Below are 20,677 nucleotides of genomic sequence, written 5' to 3' on the forward strand. Positions count from 1 at the left end.
CTGTGGCGGGCCGATCATTTCGGTTGTGTTTCGGAGGACCTTTGCCTCTCCCGAGTCCGTACGGAGTTGCAGTGATGGGACAAGACTGTAAACTACCAATTGGGGAGAAAAAAGGGGTAAAAAAAAATGCTACATTTATTAAATAAAAATAATCCACATGTAAATATTCCACTTTCATATGTGGAATTGTAAGTTCACATTTGAAATACATTCACGTATTCTGGTGGTGTCCATTTTTACTCATGTTTACTCATGTGCCATCTTTGCTGTTGATGGTTACATTTGGTTACGTTTTCTAAATATAGAGATCACATGTGTAATCAATGAGTCAAATGCATTTATAAAGCCCTTTTGACAGATGTCACAAAGTGCTATACGAAACCCAGCCTAAAACCCCAATCAGCAAGCAATGTGCGCAATGTTTAATTAAACTGTGTTGAGTTTTCTAGTCATTTTGATGTACAGTATGATTTAATTGTTTGACCGAATGAAAAACTAGTGATATTATTTTCATCTACATGAGTGTAGCCAAGCTAAGTAGCTAACTCACTTTGTATTAGTGTATTTACATGTACATATAAACCACACACATTTAAAAATATATATTTTAGGTTACCTTTTATATTAACTAGCTAGCTAAGAAGCTATTTAGCTTCTTGTTATTGTTAGCTGTCCATTGGCTTTTGTTACATGTAATTCAAAGGCCTAAATGGGATTTTAATGTATTTAAAAATGTGTGAATATGTTTGCTACTGTAATGAATGTAAACAGGTACTTTTACAGAAAGAGCTGCTTTTGAATGAATCAGTTAACTTAAGTTAACATTTTGTGATTTTAGTTTTTTTGTGTTTTTTTAAACTATTAAATTACCGCTCAATTTGAGCAACTTCTAAATTTGTGACTAATCCTGCGATTAACTTGATTGCATTTTTAAGCATTTGATGAGTCATTTTTCAGGTATCAATAATGTATGATTACTTTATTCCAGCCCTTATAACTTTTTTATACCGTCTATCTTTTTCAGGAGTAATGCACTTTTCCTTTAAGCCGCGCTAATTTCATGATCACGAGGGGAGGTAGCCTTTAAATCCTCCCTCACGCATTGGCCTGTTTTATGACACCTTTTCTTCCATCTAATCCCGGGAAAGGAGGCTGCGGATGCTACTGGGACTGCACCGCTAGCAAGGCGTGCGCAACGCCATGACTTCATCACGTTATGTGGAGGAAAAGGAAGGGAGGGGGTGAAAAGAGCGCACGGGATGGGAAGAGAAAGGAGGAGGACAGCTGCGAGTAGAGGGGTGGGTGAAAAGGGAGGGGGGCGAGAGAGGAGAAGTAGGGGGGCGCTATGACATCACCCTCCAGCCAAACGCATAGAGCTGTGGTTTATCCAAGCGCGGTTGAGGGTACAGTCCTGCGATTCCACATGCGTCCGAGCAACCTGCGCTATCAGGGGGATTTTAAACACTACTCACCGCTAGAACCTGAACCGATTCTCTGGATCTGCCGCAGGACGCTCGCATACGGGATTATTGTTTATTTGTTTATTGAACAAAATGTGTATGTGTTTTGTATATGCACAATAAGAAAGAGAGGAACTCCATCATTGATAACGGTAGGAACAGTTGTCTTTTTTTCTAACGGAGTTGTATCCGCATGCTTGGAGGTGCTTCTTGAAACGAGAAAATAATTAAGCTATTTCAACTGGTTCTCCACTGTGGAATGCGTGAAGGGCAGTCTGCGCCCGATAGTGCCTGTCTGTGTACATACTTGTAAATGCTGATTGAGTAGCCTAGGAGGGGGATGCAGGCTGGTAGTGGTACCCAAAAAACAGCTCTCAAGAATACTGCAAGAAGCGTACCAGTGCCGCGGAACTCGGCGGGGTAGAGCTGACGCTGATAGGCTATAGCAAAGGTTAGGTGATGCTGTAGCCCTACTCCGTAGCCAAAATGTGCCCGATGCCATCCTCTCCTATTCTTGTACAGAGTGTCAGTACTGGTGGCGGCAAACGTTATAGCCGTATCCAAAAGAGCTGTTATAAAGAATATAGCGTCGGCTATGTGACCCTCGTTTTGACGGCATTTGGTCATTACAAGTTTATTCACTCTGTCTTATTTAAACCACACCAGGAGGAATTTACAATATCCTGCCTGACTGGGGTGAAACTGGGCATGCATTTCACGCAACCATTTGTTACATTATAAAGCCTGTACGCTTCAGAGGTGGCTAGTCTTAATAACGCATTTCTGAATCATCTTCAATGGGAGGGGGGGGGGGGGGGGGGGTGCTGCGGCAGGTAGAAGCGGCAGGTAGTCTAGTGGTTCGATTCCCCGAGCCGACTGGTGAAAAATCTGTCGATGTGTCCTTGAACAAGGAACTTAACGCTAATTGCTCATGTAAGTCGCTCTGCATAAGAGCGTCTGCTAAATGACTAACATGTAAATGAATGCTTACTGTAGCAGGTGCATATCTCCACCGGTTAATGAAGCCAACCATGATATGCGAATGCGTTGCAGTTGAGTTCACTGATATGCATGTAGCCTATTGATATCACATTATACAATAGTATTGATCATAAATGGCACGGTACCTGATACGTTTCGAGAATTCAATGGCATCAGACAAGTAACGTCAATTTGATCTATTGTTGGGGTAGCCTAATGCAGATTTTGAACATGCATTGACATAGGTCTGTATCGTCGGGAATCTGACTCTGATCCATGTTTGCGCATTCAATAGCGGGGTTCTTTTTCTTGCCAATGATTTTTAGTTGCGGTGCGTTTTTTCAAGGTGCGCTCCCAAACCCATTCATTGAAAGGTGGAGTCAGGAGCAGTGTGATGTCTGGTGATTGTCTGAGTTTTAGAGTGCAGGTGACACCCTTGTTTAATGTCATTATCCTATTTCGACCGCCTTGGCTGCTGGAGAGATTTTACTTGTAGAGGGACTGTTAAGCTACTCTCTATTTTAGGTTGCATTATTTTTTTAGCCGTTTATGTATACTCTACATAATGACTTATTTAGCCTTTTGAAATTACGTTTAGGATTCTATTTGTTAGTTCTCTATATGGATATTAGCCTAAACATTATTTATCCTGAAGTATATGGTGTTTAACTATTGGCACCAGTTACGCACACACTGCAATCGGCTTCACAGACGCATTGCCCGTATGTGGACTTGTCCCCGAAGGATGGAGATTTTAAGTGCCATTGATTGGTTACCAATATAGGCACATATCATAAAGAACCTTGCAAAAAGTGCTATTGAAAAACATATTTCCTTGTTTCCCAAATAGGATAATAAAATATTCAATTGTTATAGCCTATACAATCACTCAGTTTCCCCCAATGAAACACTTTCATTGAAAAGGGGGAAGAGGGAAACACGACATCTAAAATGTAACCTTTTTTTCAAACTGATCCAATTTAATTTGGTTGTGATTAATACATCATTATAGGCTAATCCTATTATTTTATGAAGTTGCGCATCCTGCCTTGTAGACGAAATCTACTGGCTTGATCGGAATGGGTGTGTGTTATAAGCTTTAGCGAGGCACATCATAAAAGCTCGCGAGGAACCGTATATTGCCAGGGCCAAGGCTGTTAAAAGAAAATGGGTTTGTTCGGGGGGGTTTTCCGCTGTCCTACCCGGGTAACGTAGTTATAGCTTTTTTATGATGCCTAGGAAATGGCTTACGGGTTTCCAATGTAATGTAATCAAATGTATATGATGTTGCTGTGTATTACAGTTCTCCATTACGCATCATCACGTGAGAAATGTGGACTGACTTCTCTCTCCTGGATGCCGGTAAGCATCCAAGACGTGCAGGTGGCATCTCACCTAAGATTTCCACAGAAAGCACGACCACGCCCCTTGCTCACACTCAAACTGAAAATAACCCAGTCTGAGTCTCCCACTGAATGGGGGCTACTCAAACATTTGAACCTGGATTGGTTTGGAACTATTGAATATTATCTGAACGAAAATGTTTAATTCGAATATGTGTGGGTATAATTGGGGGCTTGCCCATTGGAAAAGTCTATGTAATTTTCAGCATATCTTGTTTCAGAATCCTCCCTCCATCCCTTTCCTCTTACCTCTCTCCTCCCGCCCTCTCCTTCCTCCATTCCTCTCCTTTTCCCCTTCCTCCTCTTCTTCAAAGAACAGTTAAGACATCCGGTTGTAATATAATATTAGCCAAACGTTTTGTTCTAAATGATGTTGTGTAAATGCCAGTCAAATACTGAAAACCATCACACCATAAATTGTCATTTCTAATATAGGTCTAGACCACACCCCATTCTTTATTATGTAATATTACATGGAACTACATGGAAATAATCCATGGCATCCTCTGTTTCTCCTTCCAGCTCTAATGTTGGCCCCAATAGATATTATATCTCCCTCCCTCCACCAGTGCCACCAGACATTTCTGAGAGGTGAATGTCTATTCGTTACATTTTAGCTCAAAGATTTGAGAAATGATTCAGTGTTTCATCTCTTCTGTAGAGACGTTATCTTACCAGGTGAGGACTAAACAGGAGTCTCCTCCACAATGTCTTTAGTCAGGCCTGTCACTTGACATCCATATTAAGGGGGACTTCCCCGGAGTTAATGGCCTGTGTGTGGTTTATGAAGCATCCACTCGTAAAATGTGTTGTTCACACACAGTCAAATACCTGTGTTGCTGGATGTGTGCTGTAACACGCCCAGAGCCGATCAGCAATCTACTGTTGTACCATGTTTGGTTAGGGGCCTATGGTCAGACCGAAGAGGCTGTAGGTTGTTAAGAAGCTTTAGGCATGCAGGCTTTAGGGCGGAATGTAGCCTAGCGGTTATGAGCTTTGGGCCAGCAACCCCAATGTCACTGGTTCAAATCTCTGCACCGACTAGGTGATAAGTCAGTTGTTGTGCCCTTGAGCAAGGCCCTTAACCTTAATTGCTCTGGCTAAGAGCATTTGCTGAATGACTAAAATGTAGCATGTCTCATCAATCAATCACGCAGACCTGTATGTATGCAACTGGGGGAGGGTTCAGGGTGGTTGAGCAACTTTCGTTTACAATGCGAGACCTTCACTTCAATCATGTTCCCTGGCGTAAGAGGGCTGTTGCCAGATGGGAGGTATACTGCTGCTGGTCGGTTTATACACACACACACACACACATACATTAACGTGCATTGACATGCATGTGCTCACAAACGTACACCGGTTCCAATCCACAGTTACTGAGATGAGTCACATTCTGCAGTCTCATTACTTCACCACCATACAGTACATGAGCGTGGCCGCCGCGTTCGTTAATGCAGTCCAAATGGAAATGGATGCGGCTGGCGAGGCTTTTAAAGGACCATAAAGGCATGGCGCATAGCAAGAAATATATAATAATGTCAAATGTTATCGAGAGCTTTGTCGGACACACATACACTCGGCGGCGGCCATCTAATTATCCGGCGAGAGCTTGTTAGTTGTCACGTCAAGATAAACATTTGGGGTCATGTTTTCACGCTGCCAGCGGAATTCGAATTTCTGAGTAGGAAAATGTAAAAGTCTAAATATCCCTCCTACATCCACAGACTCTACACTCCGAGCCCCCTCGCAACTCGCTGTGAATTCGTCATTTAAACGAGATCAGAAGTCAGAGAATGTGAAAGAAACCCACGACTGGTGCCGCTAGTTCTCTGCTGCTGCCAAATGGTGGTTCATACAGTAGTTCTTATCAGGAAGCATATGGTCCTCAACTGTATATGCAAATCCATCCCATGAATACTCAGGGAAGGTGACAAAAATCCCTCGCTTTTAGCTGAATATATCTAGTGGTCCACCATCATCACTGAAGACTTGCTAGACCTTTTATGATATTCATTGCCTCTGGAACTAGAGCGAGTGAAGAAAATAATGATTCACCACTAAGTTTCCATCCATGAACATTCTGGCCTTATTTTACTCGTGACAATTTAATGGGTTTGATGTGTATGCACTTCCTGAACAAGTGGGGATTTCAGGAAAAAGCAAGGATGAGGACAGGGGTGCACTGCATGTGGAAAGCCAGGGACGTCTCCTCGGATCTGGGGAGAGAGATCAAGCTCACTCTCCTCTCCATGTCTCTGAGGTTTCTGGGAGAAACACCTTGAGGGCGTCTCCCGTGGCAACCAAATGGAAGGGGACTACGCGGAGTGATCCGTTGTCTCAACGTTGTCTCCCTAGTTAAAGCAATAGGGTCTTGCTCCAGCAGATACTTTCTCCTCACTCCACAGATGCTGTGAGACACAGGAGATGAGACAGGATGCCGAATGGTGCCAGAGAGGCTGGTGCGTTACCGCCACCAACAGCACAGGTGGTGAAATTACATTTACAATTAGAAGCTTGGTACACGCTATTGTGTACTAGCTAGCCAGTGTGTACTAGTTAGCTAGTGTGTACTAGCTAGAATGTACTAGCTGGCTAGTGTGTACTAGTTAGAGTGTACTAGCTAGCTACATAAGCAACGGTGGATAACATAACGCCACGGACCAGAACTAGTGCGCCAACTGGTACGTGAGTTGCGCACAGACTCCCTGGAACAAAGCAACTGACTCAGGCGATACACAAGACCAATAAAGGTCGACAGGTTGCGCTCGCACATGCCGTTTGTGACGCAAAAATACCATCTGAGACTCACACGCATATGCTTGGAGGTTGGTAGACCACGTGACGTCAGCGCACAGCTGGATGCTTCTCGGTTTAAAGGGGAACGATCGATGCGTTGTACATGTTCTTGGGGGATGCAAGAAAGGAGGTGGCACTCATGGTAAAGTCTGGCTTGGTTTCTGATCAACTGATAAGGAGAGAGGGAAGGGATGGAGGGAGGAAAAGCGGGGGGAGAGAGGTAGCAAGAGATGCTGCTGTGAATGCTGAAGAAATCATCAAGTGCTGATTTCCTTTGTATTTTCTGAGCTACAGGCTCAGCCTCTATTGGAGGTTAGGGTGTGGCACCTCCAGATATCCATCCAGTAATAGATAGATATAGCCTTATATAAAAGTTACAGGTGTTGTGCACTATACTTTTTTCTCTCCTACTGTATGTTACTCATTAGTATACAGCCTACTGTTGACTTCAAATCTACTCACATGTATTTTTTTATGAAGTATCATTAAGTATATTTAGAGAAACGTCTGCTCAATTTAAGTAATTTCTCACTGTGTTGCCATCTCAGTAACACTTAGGCCTCCTGAGTGGCGCAGCGGTCTACGGCACTGCGTCGCCATGCTAGAGGCGTCACTACAGACACGGGTTCGATTCCAGGCTGTGTCACAATCGTCTGTGATCTGGAGTCCCATAGGGCAGCACACTATTGGCCCAACATCGTTAGGGGAGGGTTTGCCTGGGGGGGTTTCACAAGGCAGTCATTGTAAATAATAATTTGTTCTTAACTGCCTAGTTAAATAAAGGTTCAAAAGAAAAATCAACACATTATTGTAATAACTACACAGAGATACAGTTATTATATATTTAGGAGTTAAGCTAATAGAGGGAAATCCAATTACATGGCATATAAGACACACCGGTAAATATATGTTTGGAAACACATAATAGAAGTAATCATGGCATAATTTCAGTGGTGTTGAGACCACATCACGTGTGTCCTGAATTCTGGTACTCCACTGCTTTTACTTGGAAATAGGCCTTTTACACACGAGCATTAGTAATGTGTGATTTTGAAGTCGAAGAGTATGATGGACTAGCTGAAATCAAGGGAATGGATTTCTATTTTTATTACGTTTTATCCTTCTGTGTTGGTGTGTACTCAACAAACCTGTTTGAGCCAACATGATAGATGGCGTGCTTAGAGACATTCAAATGAGAGTAGAATTCTTAATTGCCCTTTAGGCACTTTCTCTTGGACATTTCATCTTTGAAGCACTGACAGTTTGCAACATCAGGTACAGATGACTGTGTCATGACGTTGGCTTGTGGGTAAGACCCCCCCCCCATAAATACATTTCTCCCTTCCCTCTCTCTTGACTCTACAGAGGGACTCTTGAAAGCCTTTGTTAAACAGAGATTCTGGGAACATCAGAAGGTGGGGGGAAATGAACCATAGTTTGGTAATCCAACCAGTTGAACATATGCATTGGTACTTAATGAATATGATGTCAGTTCGGTTGTCATCTGAGACATCTCATTCTCATCAATGATAGGATGACATAAACGGTACAGTGGAAAGTCTACACATTATAGTTATCAGGTTCACATGGAATTGTTGTGCAATTTAAATGTTTGAATATGAAATTATTTGGGAGTGGATGAAATGTGATTTTAGCTTCTAAAATGTGAGAATTGGGTTTTCATGAGTGAATTAGGCCCGACTCAGTGGCCCGCCCACGTGAAGAGAAATTGGTTATAAACTATGAAACACACCCTCCTCTCCCTTCCTATATAAAGTCTTGACGACAATATACATTTCTGTTCCAGGTACATTAGGATAACGATCCGATATCAGAAGGGTTCAGATAATAACTACAGAACGAAGCCAACCTCAGTGTGAGCTTTGGTTGCGAATGGTATGAACTTTGAACTCTTATTCACTACAGAAATGATTCCTCCTAGCCGTTGAGTTAGCAACAGAAGCTGCAAACGTGGGCTAGGAAAGAACAGACAGAGTATCCCGTCTACCACACAACGACGTTACTACAATGTATCCAATTTAAGTCATTTTTATGACGAATCATTGCATATTTGTTTTAGGTTTAACATAATATTCCATTGATGATCACGAAATAAACATTTTACCTTGTCTTGGAGGTCCTCAGAATATTTCAAGAACATTCTCAGGATGCAAATTTGTAGCTCCTTAAAGCATAAGAAATCAGATTGGAATACATCATAAAATACATATACCCCATAATGACAAAGCAAAAACAAATTTTTGTCAGGGCTCTGGCTGGGCCACTCAAGGACATTCAGGGACTTGTCCCCAAGCCACTCCTGCGTTGTCTTGGCTGTGTGCTTAGGGTCGTAGTCCTGTTGGAAGGTGAACCTGCAAAATCTAGATCCCTACGAATCAGCTGGGCTAGACAATCTGGTCCCTCTCTTTCTAAAATTATCCGCAGAAATTGTAGCAACCCTTATTACAGCCTATTCAACCTCTCTTTCGTATCGCCCGAGATCCCCACAGATTGGAAAGCTACCGCGGTCATCCCCCTCTTCAAAGGAGGAGACACTCTAGACACAAACTGTTATAGACCAATATCCATCCTGCCCTGCCTTTCTAAACTCTTCGAAAGTCATGTTAATAAACAGATCACTGACCATTTTGAATCCCACCGTACCTTCTCCTCTATGCAATCTGGTTTCCGAACTGGTCATGGGTGCACCTCAGCCACACTCAAGGTCCTAAACAACGTCATAAGTACTGTGCAGCCCTCTTCACCGCATTCCTATCGGCAGACTCAATAGTCTTGGCTTCTTAAATGACTGCGCCGCTTGGTTCACCAACTACTTCTCAGATAGAGTTCAGTGTGTCAAATCTCTATGGGGGTGACACAGGGTTCAATTCTTGGGCCGACTCTTTTCTCTGTATATATCAGTGATCTCGCTCTTGCTGCTGGTGATTCTCTGATCCATCTCTACGCAGACGACACCATTCTGTATACATCTGGCCCTTCTTTGGACACCATGCAACAAACCTCCAAACAAGCCTCAACGCCATACAACACTCCTTCCGTAGCCTCCAATTGCTTTTAAATGCTAGTAAAACTAAGGGCATGTTCTTCAACAGATTGCTGCCCGCACCCTCCACCCGACTAACGTCACTACTCTGGACGGTTCTGACCTAGAATATGTGGACAACTACAAATACCTAGGTGTCTGGTTAGACTGTAAACTCTCCTTCCAGACTCACATTAAGCTTTTACAATCCAAAATTAAATCTAGAATCAGCTTCCTATTTCACTCATGCAGCCAAACAAACCCTCGTAAAACTGACATTCCTACCGATCCTTGACTTCGGCGATGTCATTTACAAAATAGCCCCCAACACTCTACTCAGCAAACTGGATGTAGTCTATCACAGTGCCATCCGTTTTATCACCAAAGCCCCATATACTACCCACCACTGCGACCTATATGCTCTTGTTGGCTTGCCATCACTACATATCTGTCGCCAAACACACTGGCTCCAGGTCATCTATAAGTATTTTTTTTGTTTTTTCTCCCCAATTTCGTGGTATCCAATTGGTAGTAGTGTAGTCTTGTCTCAACGCTGAAACTCCCGTACGGGGCTCGGGAGAGGCAAAGGTTGAGAGCCATGCGTCCTCCGAACCACAACCCAACCAAGCCAAGCCAAGCCGCACAAGCCGCACAATGCACATCCAACCCGGTAGCCAGCCGCATCAATGTGTCGGAGGAATCACCGTACAACACCTGGCGACCTGGTCAGTGTGCACTCCGCCCGGCCCGACACAGGAATCGCTAATGCGCAATGAGACAATATCCCTGCCGGCCAAGCCCTCTACAACCCGGACGACACTGGGCCGATTGTGCGCCGCCCCAAGGGCCTCCCGGTCGCGGCCGGCTGCGACAGAGCCTGGGCTTGAACCCAGAATCTCTGGTGGCACAGCTAGCACTGTGATGCAGTGCCTTGGACCACTGCGCCACCCGGGAGGCCCCATCTATAAGTCTTTGCTAGGTAAAGCCCCACCTAATCTCAGCTCACTGGTCACCATAGCAACACCTACTCGCAGCACGCACACCAGCAGCCAATCTGTAAATAGCACACCTGGCTATCTCATCCCCATAGTATTACTTACCCTCTTGCTCTTTTGCACCCCAGTATCTCTACTGGTACATCATCATCTGCACATCTATCACCCCGGGACTAATGGTAAATTGTCATTATTTTTGCCTCTAGGGCATATTTATTGCCTACCGCCCTACTCTTCTACATATGCACACAATGTACATAGATTTTTCTATTTTTCTTTTAATATGTGTTATTGACTGTACGTTTGTTTATCTGTAACTCTGTGTTGTTTTTGTCGCACTGCTATGCTTTATCTTGGCCAGGTCGCAGTTGTAAATGAGAACTTGTTCTCAGCTGGCCTACCTGGTTAAATAAAGGTGAAAAAAAATAAAAATAAACCTTTGCTCCTGTCTGGGGTCCTGAGCACTCTGGAGCAGGTTTTTGTCAAGGATCTCTCTGTACATTGCTCCCATTCATCTTTCCCTTGATCCTGACTAGTCTCCCAGTCCCTGCTACTGAAAAACATCCCTACAGTATGATGCTGCAACCAGCGTGCTTCACCATAGGGATGGTGACAGGTTTCCTCCAGACATGACGCTTGGCATTCAGGCCAAAGAGTTCAATCTCGGTTTCATCAGACCAGAGAATCTTGTTTCTCATGGTCTGAGAGTCCTTTCGGTGTCTTTTGGCAAACTTCAAGCGGGCTGTCATCTGCCTTTTACTGAGGAGTGGCTTCCGTCTGGCCACTCTACCATAAAGGCCTGATTGGTGGAGTACTGCAGAGATGTTTGTGCTTCTGGAAGGTTGTCCAATCTCCACAGAGGAAGCGTTTTGCTACACCCGCATTAACATTTGCTAAATATGTGTATGTGACCAATACAATTTGATTTGGAGCTCTGTCAGAGTGACCATCGGGTTCTAGGTCACCTCCCTGACGAAGGCCCTTCTCCCACGATTGCTCAGTTTAGCCATGCGGCCAGCTCTAGGGAGAGTCTTGGTGGTTACAAACTTCTTCCATTTAAGAATGATGGAGGTTACTGTGTTCTTGGGGACCTTCAATGCAGCAGAATTGTTTTGGTAGCCTTCCCCAGATCTGTGCCTCGACATAATCATATCTCGGAGCTCTACGGGCAATTCCTTCGACCTTATGGCTTGGTTTTTTCTCTGACATGCACTGTCAACTGTAGGACCTTATATAGACAGGTGTGTGCCTTTCCAAATCATGTCCAATCAATTGAATTTAACACAGGTGGACTCGAATCAAGTTGTAGAAACATCTCAAGGATGATCAATGGAGACAGGATGCACCTGAGCTCAATTTCGAGTGTCTTAGCGAAGGGTCTGAATACTTATCTAAATGTGATATTTAAGTTTTTTATTTTGAATACATTTGCAAACATTTCTGAAAACCTGTTTTCACTTTGTCATTATGGGGTATTGTCTGTAGATTGATGAGGGAAAAATGTGGATGTATTCCATTTTAGAATAATGTCAAGGGGTCTGAATACTTTCCGAATGCACTGTCTGAAGAGGATGGGAATGTTTTTATAACTCTGAAATGGTTCTGTGTCCCGACCGACCATATTAGACCGAAAAACCCTTGCAAGGCCATAGCTATCCACTGGTGGCACAGAGGGCTAATGATCTAGTTACAGATCTGAAGATTGCAGGCTTCTTTTACCATGTTTCTTTTGAAGAAAAATACAATTGTGAAATTGAGGCTCAGATACACTCTACTGACAGATAACTCTTTGTTTCATACAGATTTATACATCCAGTCAGAAATGCAGAATTTATTAACTCTAAACAATAAACAATAGTGTAAAAATGACTGTTTAACTCTCATTTTTGAAACGCACCCAATATAATTCCTACTTTGTGAAGCTTGACATGGTCTCCCCTGTCATATATTTCATGATCTGAAAAGAAAAAGTGATCCTAGTTCGGCACTCATAGTCTTGAATACCTTGTATATGTGGTCCCAGAAGTACGCAGAATATAAAGAGGATTAGTGAAATGATGGGGAATAACCAGTATTTCCCTGTGTTAGTTATGTCTAAGGCTAAAAAGGAAGCATGTAATTCCTGATTGACCATACTGCCAGATGATGAAAGATCTGGCTTGGAAACCAACCATTGTAGGTTCAGAACCCACATCTGAAGATTGTTAACGTGTAGAAAATGTGTTTGTGTTTGTTAGATTAAACACTGTTCAAATGTCCTATTAATAAAATACTGTGTGTCTATATCACCTTGTAGTGGGGCCATATACTTTGTGATGTCCCCACAATGTTCCCACCAGACTGTTCCCACAAACTAATGAAACATTCTGGGAACCTTTAAAAGAGCAGACTAGATGTGTTCTGGAATGTTCTTGCAACGTTAGGTGAATGCTTTATACAAAGAATCATCAGCACGACTGGACAGTTATTGTGTTATGAGAACATTTGCCTCGCGGCAATGTTCTGGGAACATTCACAGAACCAATTTTAGTTTGTTGGGAAAACATTACTGGTACATTGTATTATAACATTACCTGGAAACCTTAATGAGAACTTATTGGGAATGTTGTGACTGTTAAAGATGTTGTGTACAACATTTTAGTGTGTGTTATGAGAGCATTACTCTACTCAGCAAACTGGATGCAGTCTATCACAGTGCCATCCGTTTTGTCACTAAAGCACCTTATACCACCCACCACTGCGACTTGTATGCTCTAGTCGGCTGGCCCTCGCTACATATTCGTCGCCAGACCCACTGGCTCCAGGTCATCTACAAGTCCATGCTAGGTAAAGCTCCGCCTTATCTCAGCTCACTGGTCACGATGGCAACACCCATCCGTACCACGCGCTCCAGCAGGTGTATCTCACTGATCATCCCTAAAGCCAACACCTCATTTGGCCGCCTTTCGTTCCAGTACTCTGCTGCCTGTGACTGGAACGAATTGCAAAAATCGCTGAAGTTGGAGACTTTTATCTCCCTCACCAACTTCAAACATCAGCTATCTGAGCAGCTAACCGATCGCTGCAGCTGTACATAGTCTATTGGTAAATAGCCCACCCTTTTCACCTACCTCATCCCCATACTGTTTTTATTTATTTACTTTTCTGCTCTTTTGCACACCAATATCTCTACCTGTACATGACCATCTGATCATTCATCACTCCAGTGTTAATCTGCAAAATTGTAATTATTTGCCTACCTCCTCATGCCTTTTGCACACATTGTATATAGACCCCCCTTTGTTTTCTACTGTGTTATTGACTTGTTAATTGTTTACTCCATGTGTAACTCTTTGTTGTATGCTCACACTGCTATGCTTTATCTTGGCCAGGTCGCAGTTGCAAATGAGAACTTGTTCTCAACTAGCCTACCTGGTTAAATAAAGGTGAAATAAAAAATAAAAAAATAAAAATTCCAAGGATATTTCATATTTTTTCAAATAAATAAATGTATGATCATTCTTTTAATGATTTTGGGATGTTATTATCCTAATGTTAGAAAAAAAATCCTAACAAGAAGTTCATGGGAATCTTAGTAGATATTTGGGCAATGTTCCCGGTTTGCTGGGTCAAGTTAAAGGCCGACCGGTGTACGGCAGGCTGCCATTAGCAAGTAAACCTCTTCTGTGTGCAATTTATATCTGGTGTATATATCTGGTGTAATAGAAGCAATTATTTGTACTATAATTTTTAAAAATGTACACGAAGATTGACCACAAAGATTGCCATTTTCCCATACACTATAATGAGGGATCCAGTTTTCTGCTAACAATGCCTGCAGTACCGTTGTCAGCCTGTCAATGAGAGGGGGCAGTTGTTCTCCCCTGACATATACACAGAACGTACAACACAACGTATTACACAAGACATTTAATTAGATCAACATGAAGCAACAGTCACGAAGTGAATGTCAAGATATAAATGGTGGCAGATGAGAAACCATGCTGTGATTGATATCTCATCCTTCCTGCACGGGCAGGTTCCCCCGTCTCCAATCAGCTCCATACAGATTGGACAACAAACTCTCCCTGGCAGGACACCTTTATTCAGGAGCATAGACAATTGAGAGCTCTATCATTGGCCGAGGCATTGAGGAAGAAGTCTCTGTCTGGGTTATGCTGTTAACGAGGCTAGCGCCACATGGCCCCTCCGGTCTTTACCTCTTGAAGGTCACCTCGACATTTCACCTGCTCTTCGACGCTTCTTTGCCGTGACAACCCAGGCGCTGGTTGCTGCAGACAACGTCTGTCCCAGCGAGGGGGACCCATGATGATAGCTCTTTGAGACAACGGCAGGAAGACGCCATCGATAGTTGTTTACTCTCTTAGTTTGAACAACCGCTGGTTGTTCGTCAACATCATTTATTTATCGGTGTATTATCTATGAATTATTTATATTTTTGTCTTCAATGCCTTTATATTTTATTCAAGTGATACTACAATGGTCTGTGTGTGTTGTGTATGTTTTGTGGGGCAACAGAGTTCAAGGGAGGACCAAGGCTAGGGCAGCAGAATTAAGACTGTGGGGGGGATCTGTGACCCTGTACATTTCACCTGCAGGTACAATAAAATCCTCATAGCCCCCACATTGATCTCCCCAAGAATAAACCACTTACTCCGCTGTGTGCGTGACCATGTGGGCCTCGTCAATTATTTAGCCGAGAGTGCTGTGCAAGCTTCCGTTTGCATGCAACAATGGGCCCGGGGAACTGGGAGTGAGGGACAGAGAAAGGGATAGATAAAAAGAGAGAGAGAGAGAGGAAAGGGGGAACTGGGACTTTGTAAGAGGCATCAACAATTATTGATCAATGTGGATTTATGTCTGCCATTGTACCTGGTTGAAACATGTCCAGCCTACCTTGCTGGATTATTATCTTTGCCTCCCCTTCTCGACTTTCCATCGCAGAAGAGTTACCTACAACAGCATACACATTATATTATTCTATGCTAGTGCCATTCACTCCCTCCCCTCTGTTCTCTCAGTCTATATATTCTCCTATTACCGGCTCAAACAAAGCCTCGTGAATCCAAATGGATTTGTCTACCTGATTCCCAAGCCATTTCTTAGACTCACCCTCCCGGAGATGTGATTCCAAGTGTCCTATTAGGCTTCGATCCATGCATGCGAGTGAATCCAGATTCTGGATCCAACTGGGGAGGAGTTGGAATTGGAATTGGAATTTCAACGCTCCGGGTTGCATCTAAGAGAATGAACAGACTAGCCTATTTGTGTGTGTCACTCTTGACGGGCTAACAAGCTACAAACACCAGCACAAAGGATAGGCTTAGGCGACACGCCTAAATGTTGCTTCAGTAGGCATGTTCGTTTTTGTCGTGCTCTTTTTTTGCGAGCCATTATGTTTGTGAATTCGGGCCTCTGTCTCCGCTCAGCCTTGTAGCGTCTCACAAACCCAATCTGAGGGGCTAAATGGCACTGCGGTGTAGTTATTAGCACATGATAGTCTATCAGGAGTATTGCGTTTAATTAAGAGTTGAAAAATGTCCCCCTTGCCACACTTTGCTGAAGCCACGCAGGATTTATTGTTTGTCCAGTCCCATTGATTAAAGGATTCTCGTAATTGTTTTGCCTGCGCTTGATTAACAAACCTGTGTTTTCTACAGCCAGCGAGTTCAATAGCCGCCCTGACTGCTAGTGTTAGCTTGGCTTCTCCTCTGATTTGGTTTGATTTGATTTGATAGGCATGTTGAGTTAAACGAAGGGGGAGAAGAGGCTGCCTTTCGCTTGTTTACTAATTTCCAAAGGGAAGATAGAGTTTCATGAGGAGGAGATGGGTGCCAAGGCTCATTAGCTTAGCTAACGGTGCTTAGTGAATGGTTCAAAAATGTCTGGCTCTTATCTATGGGTGGGCTACTGGGCCTCAGATACAAGAGCAAGAAGCTATGCATGTGCAATGTGCTTGTCCTCTGCTGTGGATGGATGAGTCTGTGTAATCTATGGAATGTTGGGAATGTGCCTGGTTGTTTTTTACTTTCATAATCCTGGAGAAAGAAGGGGAGAAAGGGAGGGAGGATTCCCAGGTGCTGTTTGCGGAGGAGGAACAGGCGGAGAGATGATTGAAAGCCGGAGAGCAGCCAGAGGTCCCAACGTGTTTTCAGACGCAGGGAGTTTAGCATATTTTAACCCAATGATAACTCCTAGAGAGGTTCGGGCACTCTTTCCCACACATAACCTGCGCTCATCAAACCTCTCTCTCTCCATATCTAGCGTCTTACCTCTGCCTCTTGTTCAAGCTTTATGATTTGCCAGGCCATCTTACTTCTGCTTCCTGCCTCCATGTTCAAGTTTTTCGTGGTTATTCTAGCTGCCGTTTGTTTGCCAGGTTGCTTGTTTTCGGTCAGTTGCTTGTTGGTTAGCCACCTCCAATCAGAGGTAGTATAGAGACAGAAGGTAGGAAGGATGCTCGGTGGAAGGATGAAGTCTACTTAAAGGTTATTTATTTCTGCTGTTGCTTTGTTGGGGCAAGGGAGGAAGTGACAAAGCGCCGGTTGTTTATGACCCCCAGCTAAGTGCTGTCGGGCGGCTTTCCAGCAGGAAGTCGCTGCTGCCTCTCTGTTTAATTCATGTCCTTGGAGGTGCGTGTTACTGTGGCAGTGAGGTAGATGAGTTAACCAGGGGGGAGTTTCACAGGGCTTAAAAAAAGAGAAGAAAAAAACCGCACAAACACTGCCAATTCCCCCTCTATCGCCATTGCTTTGGTATGTAACAGACCTTTGACAAACCAAATTGGCCTGTCGATTTCTCAACACTGCCCTGTTCATCATATTCACAGAGATGGGCTGGGGAGATATGGGGTATGGTTTGACTTTTTGCTAGTTTGCTTATTACTGGACAGTCCTGGAGAACTTGGCTTGGCTGCTTTTTCAGTATGTTTAAATGTTTTAAGAGGGAGCGATGAGAGAAGGAGAACACCTCATGTCTCGGTCCAGCTGCAACCTCTTGGTGACTCAGCAGTGCCACTGGAGGGAGGGAGAGAGAGTGAGAGCAGGGAGTTCACCCCCTCCACTAACCCCCCAACCTCTGTGTACCTCTGTGAAGTCAGCGAGTGCCTTTTTTAATTGACAGGAGAAGAAAGTCCTCATTATCCACTCGAGAGCCTCGATTGCTGAGCCTGTTTCATGTCATTTCAAGTAAATTCTCTCCTCTGTTTCTCATTTTCCTCTCTCTCTCACGTTCTCTCTCTCTCTCTCTCTCTCTCTGTCTCTCATTCTCTCTCGTTTTCTCCTCAGCTTCAACTCCCTTCCATTCCCCACTGATTCCTCTGCTCTCTCTCTTTCTTCTCTCTAAGTCTCTCTCTTTCCCTTCATCTATTTGCATTTCCCTCTTGAATTCTCTCCTGGCTCGCCTCTCCGCTTGTCATCTCTTCCACTCGATTTCTAAAGCATTCTGGAGTTTCTTTTTAAAGAGGGAAATGAAGACAGATAGGGACTGAGGTCAGGTATTGTTTAGAGACTTTCCTAGGCAGTCAGCTCTGAAAAATATATAGGCCAATCTGCATAAATTAGCCAGTACCATTATACGTTTTGAAATGAAGATGACGTTGAAATCCTTATGGTCTCGTAATTGGAGATTTGTTACCCATAGTCTAATTTAATGAAACCAAAGCGAAGGTTAGTAGTTCTTACCTATAGTACATTTTACTTCAGCACACAGGATGGATTTTTAAGTGAGTCATGATACCCATTTGATGGAAAAACAATGTATGCCATGTCATAGACGTATCCTAGCCGCCGGTTTGAGAAACTCTCTCAAATGTGCTTCCCGCTGTGTGTTTACTATGGGAGTTTCAGAGTTAGACTAGAACTGCACATACAGTGGGGCAAAAAAGTATTTAGTCAGCCACCAATTGTGCAAGTTCTCCCACTTAAAAAGATGAGAGAGGCCTGTAATTTTCATCCTAGGTATCTCAATACTTAGTTTTATACCCTTTGTTGGCAATGACAGAGGTCAAAGGTTTTCTGTCTTCACAAGGTTTTCACACACTGTTGCTGGTATTTTGGCCCATTCCTCCATGCAGATCTCCTCTAGAGCAGTGATGTTTTGGGGCTGTTGCTGGGCAACACAAACTTTCAACTCGCTTTGCCAAAATACCAGCAACAGTGTGTGAAAACCTTGTGAAGAAAAACCTTGCAATGACCTCTGTCATTGCCAACAAAGGGTATATAACAAAATATTGAGATAAACTTTTGTTATTGACCACATACTTATTTTCCACCATAATTTGAAAATAAATTCATTAAAAATCCTACAATGGGATTTTCTGTATTTTTTTTTCTCATGTTGTCTGTCATAGTTGAAGTGTACCTATGATGACAATTAAAGGCCTCTCTCATCTTTTTAAGTGCGAGAACTTGCACAATTGGTGGCTGACTAAATACTTTTTTGCCCCACTGTATGTGTGACTATATTAAATGCCAACCCCATCTAATGCGGATCGTCACCTGCTATGAATTTTTCATGTCCCTCATGTCCTACTCTGAGTGGCCCTCGTCTCCACCAGTTCCTGCTAAGCCTTGGCATTTTAACCCTCTCGATATAGTGCATTAATGGCCACCTTTGTTTGCATCTTTTGGTATTCAAAGCAATGATCAACACCAGACAGACGGTTTAATATTTACCTGGATCGACTCTGCTTTCATTGCCTTCACTGGAATGACATAGATGTGCGGGGTTGTATTCTCTGGTATCGCACAAGTGTGTGTGTGGAGGGAGTTTTGCCAAAGGAAAGGGAAAGAGGAACACTAGAAACAACACTGTGATTTCGGACGTTTGAGAAAAAGGTCCCGAGGATGTCGGTGTATGCCTTCCTCTGTGCTCACCGAAAATGACTGCCCAGCGATCGGAGCAAACTCGTGTTGCTCAGCTACGGAGAGTTCTCCTTTGGACCACTGCGCTCTGGCGGTTCGCAGTGCCCTAGCAAGCCACAAGAATATTGATGATACCTGATGGTAATAGCGTGTCGTTTTTTTTTCATGATCTTGTTTTAAGCCTTCCCCCCGAAAACCATTGCACCAACCTTAATCACTCTGGAATTAATACCGAAACTCAACCCGTTGAGTCGTTTCTGTTTCAACCCTGGAAGCAAGTGGGATGAATGCATCAAATATAGACATTCACCCATAACACATCGAATTTTCGAAATGGAAACTATGAGATCTTGTTGGTTAGATTCGCTATATATGTTTCCTTGCACTCTGTGCACTGCATTCACTGACATGAGGACATCATCTTTTTCTCTTCACTCTCTACAGCACACTCAGGATTAGCATAAAGTATGTTAGCAAATTGATATGCAGGTCAAACCTTCATTCCCGTCAGTAAAATGGTTGAAATGGCGACTCGCTGGAGAGAGAGTGATCAAAGGTCCTTTTCTCTATGTATTTCTTTTCTATAGGTCTTGGTGCCTTTTAGTCGAGACACTAAGCTATTAGAGCAACGGGCCTTTCTCAAAGTCCCGAACATCAATCAAATGAATTGATATCTACCATAATGAATTGTTATCCTCTTTTCAAAAGGCTGACTTGCCTTGTTTTGGTCCTACTGTTATTTCTGAATGCTTTCATATTGATGTTCTCTTCTTGTCGACCTCTGGGCCTTTTTTTTGTTGCCTGGAAATATATACCAGTAAATGATGGTATGGGTAAAAAGAGAACCTTTCCATTTCACATGTATTCTAGGCCTACTTCAATTCAAGTGTACACTACTATGTACATAGGGCACCGCACTAGCGAGTCAAGTAGCTACTCATCTCCTCTCTCCTCTCATGAATGTCTATAGCCTACTATCTGCACATTGTCAGGAACATATGCCCCCCCCCCCCCTACCCCCAACAACAGCTGTATCCTGACAGTGTATTGGGTATGATGTTGTGATACCGTTTTATTTGTGGCCCTGACTTCACACTTACTGTGTCTCTCCTTTCTTTCCCCTTTGACAAAT

At 43.4% G+C, this 20,677-nt stretch overlaps 1 protein-coding gene across 1 annotated transcript in view; it reads left to right on the forward strand.

Annotated features, from left to right (window-relative positions):
- The first annotated feature begins 1,387 nt into the window (after positions 1 to 1,387).
- LOC109902268 (receptor-type tyrosine-protein phosphatase S) overlaps positions 1,388 to 20,677 on the forward strand; it is a 275,922-nt gene continuing 256,632 nt past the window's right edge. Inside the window, exon 1 of the mRNA XM_031786395.1 lies at positions 1,388 to 1,612. The gene's annotated coding sequence lies outside the window, so the exon portion shown is untranslated. The remainder of the gene's footprint in view (positions 1,613 to 20,677) is intronic.

This window comes from Oncorhynchus kisutch, linkage group LG13 (genome assembly GCF_002021735.2).
Source record: "Oncorhynchus kisutch isolate 150728-3 linkage group LG13, Okis_V2, whole genome shotgun sequence".
Classification (NCBI taxonomy): Eukaryota; Metazoa; Chordata; class Actinopteri; order Salmoniformes; family Salmonidae; genus Oncorhynchus; species Oncorhynchus kisutch.